The following is a 4,909-nucleotide window of genomic DNA, read 5'->3' on the forward strand; positions in this document are numbered from 1 at the left end:
GCCCTCACTTGCCCTCCCTTTGCTCACCTGTGGCCTTGTGTTGTTACACCATTTCCCTGCATCTCCCATGGTCATACTGAGATGTCATGGAATAATGGGACAAGGTATCCCACAGCTGGTCATCCACCACCCTTTGTGTGGCCTGGTTGTCTCCGGGTGGCCTGTGGAGGGTGCCCCATGTCAGGCCATGGCCTTGTGTGGGATTGGGACCATCCAAGGTGGTGTTTGAGAATGTTTTCAAAGTTGTAAGTGTGAAATACCAGATAACGAGATACTCAATAAGTGAGAAGTAGGTGTGTAACTTAAAGCATTTTTTAGCTCCCCAAATCATGTCCATTTAGTCGATCTCTTGGTCTTTTGAGTTTTGCTCAGTGATTACCAAAGTCCATGTCTGTATGGCTTTTGTTGTGCTTTCTGATATTTGATCTTTCTTGTCACTGAAAGTAGATGGAAGTCTCAGTGAAAGTAGGTGAAAGTAGATGGAACATCTCCTACCGGATGTATATTTTTCATTTCCAGCATTTATCAAACCTTCAGTTTTTTTGTGTGTGTATTTGTTTAGACTGTTCTTGACTTTGAAGTTCACTCCATTCAGATTTTACAGATTTTTACTTATTTATTTATTTTTAATTTTTATTGTGCTTTAGGTGAAAGATTACAAATCAAATCAGTCTCTCACACAAAAATTTATATACTCTTTGCTGTATACTCCCACTTGCTCTCCCCCTAATGAGACAGCACACTCCTCTTCACCCTGTATTTCCATGTCCATTCAGTCCACTGAGGAGCTGACCACATAGTCTCATGTGTCTGCTTGATCCAAGAAGCTCACTCCTCGGCAGTATCATTTTCTACCTTATAGCCCAGTCCGATCCTTGTCTGAAAAGTTGCCTTTGGGAATGGTTCCTTTCTTGGGCTAACAGAAGGTCTGGAACTATCACCTATGGGGTTATTCTAGTTTCAGTCAGACCATTAAGTCTGGTCTTTTCACAAGAATTTGAGGTCTGCATCCCACTGCTATTCTGCTCCTTCAGGGATTCTCTGTTGTGTTCCCTGTCAGGGCAGTCATTGGTTGTAGCCGGACACCATCTAGTTCTTCTGGTCTAAGGCTGATGTAGTCTCTGGTTTGTGTGGCCCTTTCTGTCTCTTGGGCTTACAGTGACCTTGTGTCTTTGGAGTTTTTCATTCTCCTTTGTTCCAGGTGGGTTGAGACCAATTGATGCATCTTAGATGGCCACTTGCTAGTGTTTAAGACCCCAGATGCCACTCTCCAGAGTGGGATGCAGAATGTTTTCTTAAAAGATTTTATTATGCCAATTGACCTAGATGTTTCCTCTTACAGATGTCTCATGTTCACTTGCTAATACAAAATATGCAGGAGTTTTTCCAGATAAGGGAAGAAGCAAATCTTCTGTTAAATCTATATCATTTTTAGCACCTGAATATATCATTCCTGCTATATTATGTCTTGCTACGGACATTGGCAGTAGTAGAAATGCTTTCAGTGCCAGTGGCAGAAGAAACTGAGGCACTTGCTGTGGAAGTGTTAGTTTTGTTCTTGGTCACAGCACCGTCAGAATTCCTTTCACCCGAGTCTGAGTCATCAAAGTGAATAGGATCAGTAAAACTGAGGGGTGCTCTGAATAGAGGTGACCTGTAATGATGATCCACAAGATTATGGGTTTCAACTTGTGTTATATGGCTTGGTGTTAAACTCACAGTTTTAATAGTTTGACAGTGGATATTGGAATAGTTGACTTCAGAGGAACCAGGCATGGATAGGGTGTTTTCAGGTCCATGGAATGATCTTATTGCATATCCTTCTTCATCAAGAGGCAAGCAGTCTAGCCTTGCAGGTGTGTTTAAATGCTTTTGTTTTTCTCCTAGTGGAATAGCTGAGGCTTTATTTCTTTGTTAAATTGCAGTCCACACAAGAATTCTGAGAAATATCAACTTTTAAATCCCTGACCTCAGCTCTGTGCCTTAGAGATCTTGTCAATTATATGAGGTGAAGCAGATTTAATTTTAATTGCATGTCTTCGATTCAAGAATATGTTCCTATTAAAACTTTTTGGTCCATCTTGGGGAGGGATCTTTTTAATTTGAAAACTTAAATTTCACTCCAGTTTTTTTTCTCTGTTCAATAGTTGACTTCAAAGCTTGTTTATTATAGTTTCTTTTCAGGTCTGATGAATGTTGTTTTGATGGAGACATGGACAACAATGGCTTTGGATGGTATCTGTCATTGTCTTTCCACACTGTAATGACTGTCAGAAAAGCTGAAAGGGGAGAAGGTGTCAAGATGGGTGGCACTGAGGTTCTGGTGGCTGCAGTATTTCTTCCTTTGCATTCCTTTCAACAAGACAACTAAGGGTCATTGGTGGTTGTGGAGCAGAAGAATCCAAGATCTATAGAGCTGACCATATTTTCGGTGTTAATTTTATTCCTTTCATCAGCAATTTTCTGGGCTCCATGAATTTCGTATAGTTGTAACTGTTTTTCTAACAGTCTATAGCTCTGTGAACGAGCTCATATTGTTCCATCTCTTACATTGCAGAATGCCTTTGTGTTCTCATTTCTTCTATTAAAAATGTTAAATTCCTTTGATTTTTTTCCCAGCTTTTGATAAATTGTCTGTATAACCTAGAGCCCTAGTGGCAGAGTGTTTAAACATTGGGCTGCTAAACAAAATTTACCAATTCAAATCTACCAGCCATTTTTTGGAAACACTTTGGGGGAGTTCTACTCTGTCCTGTAGAGTTGCTATGAGTTGGAATCAGCTTGACAGCAACGGGTTTGGTTTTGTTTATGGTTATATGAAATCAATGGCACAAATGGCTCCTGTTCTTCCACAACCTGCACTGTAGTGCGTACAAATAGGAACACCTTCATGTTCTTGGTATTTCGTCATTAAACTTATTATATCTAGAATAGAAGCAACTGATGAAAGAACATCATGGTCAGGCCAGTTCACATAATGAGATTGAAATAGCCTATGAGATTCATTTCAAAATTCAAGCAGCAGGGTCCTAATGAATAGTCTGTTCTTGCTTGTCCACCTTCACAAGAAATTTAAGTGGTGCAAATAGGGTTATAGGCATTCTTTATACAAATGCCAATAACACTCACATTTTTTACTTCCCATGTCAAATTCTCGACAGGCCATAACAACAATTGCAACATTGTATACCTGTGTCATCGTCCAAAAATCTATTAACTGTATTTGTTAAAGATCCTTTGGTTGCCACATAAAGTTTTGGCCCATACACACCCTTAATACAGTTTGCGTTCATATAGCCAAATTCTTGAGAAAGGAGTCTTTAATGTCTTTTTAACTCGATTGTGATCAAATGGCAATATGTCCTTATATATGTTCTTTTAAACATTTTCTTCTTGTTCTTCAGTGGCTGTGCAATAAATCTACTCTATATTTAGTAGACAATCTTCTTAATTGCATGATGTCCAGGTAACATCGTCCTTCCTATTGTAGTCCATACTCTTCAGGGCCTGGACCCTCTGGATGAATTTCCGCAGGATCTCCATTTGCTTCATCCTCTCGCATCCCCCCAACTGTGGTTGCTGCCCCTCCCACTGTGCACCTAGTCACTGCCCCCCGACCACCCACCCAGCTGCTGCCTCTCACTGTCCACCCGGTGCAGAGCCCACTCAGTCTTCTCCAGCTCATTCCCCCTTGCCCATTTTGTATCTCCTGATCCCCACCAACTCTCTGACCCCTTTTTTAAAATGCAAAACTGACTTTATATAGTTCATAATTTCATTTTTGCATAGATCTCAAAGTACTGTTATAAGGAAATAATGTTACTGGGGAAAGAATTAACTAAGGAGTATTGACACACTGAACACTAATGACCAAAGCTGGAAGAGTTGTGGAAAGACATCAAGGATATCATACATGAAATAAATCAAAGGTCATTAAAAAGACAGGAGAAAAAGAAATGACCTTTTGACAGAAAAAACACTGAAAATTGTTCTTTAGAACAGAGAAAAGTGAATGAAGGAAATGATGAAATGAAAAGAGGTGAACAGAAGATTTTAAAGGGTGACTCGAGAAGATAAGATTAAGTTAGTATAATGACATGTGCAAAGACCTAAAGTAAGAAAAATAAAAGAGATGAACATGATCATCATTTCTCAAGCTGTAATAACTAAAGAGAAAATTCAGGCCTTGAGTAGCATTACTGAAGGATTCTACAGGCAAAAGTTTAGTGGCGCAGGGAGCATCAAAAGAAGATGAAAATACACAGAACTACAGAGTGCCAAACAGAGCTGAACAGAGGATTTCAAAGGGTAGCTCGCGAAGACAGAGTAAAGTATTATAATGATATGTGCAAAGACCTGAAATTAGAAAACCAAAGGAAAGAACATGCTCAGCATTACTTGAGTTCAAAGAACTGAAGAAAAAACTCAAGCCTCAGGTTGCAATATTGAAGGATTCTATGGGGAAAATATTAAACGACACAAGAAGCATCAAAAGAAGATGGAAGGAATACACAGAGTCACTATAGCAAAAAGAATTGATATTCAGCTATTTCAATAGGTAGCATATGGTCACGAATTGATGGTATTGAAGGAAGAGGTCCAAACTGCACTGAAAGCATTGGCGAAAAACAAGGCTCCAGGACTTGATGGAATACCAGCTGAGATGTTTCAACAAACGGATGTAGTCCTGGAGGTGCTCACTTGTCAATGGCAAGAACTTTGGAAAATACCTACCTGGCCAACTGAATGGAAGAGATTCATATGTATGCCTACTCCAAAGAAAGCAATCAACCGAATGTGGAAATTGTGGAGCATTATCATTAATATCATACGCAAGTAAAATTTTGCTGAACATCATTCAAAAGCAGTACATTGACAGAATTGCCAGAAATTCAGGCTGGATTCAAAA

General features: G+C 39.5%; 1 pseudogene; it reads right to left on the reverse strand.

Moving 5' to 3' along the window:
• Positions 1 to 368: 368 nt before the first annotated feature.
• On the reverse strand, positions 369 to 3,579 carry LOC135229030 (tyrosine-protein phosphatase non-receptor type 12-like; annotated as a pseudogene).
• Positions 3,580 to 4,909: the final 1,330 nt, after the last annotated feature.

The sequence above is a fragment of the Loxodonta africana genome, chromosome Y (assembly GCF_030014295.1).
Source record: "Loxodonta africana isolate mLoxAfr1 chromosome Y, mLoxAfr1.hap2, whole genome shotgun sequence".
NCBI lineage: Eukaryota > Metazoa > Chordata > Mammalia > Proboscidea > Elephantidae > Loxodonta > Loxodonta africana.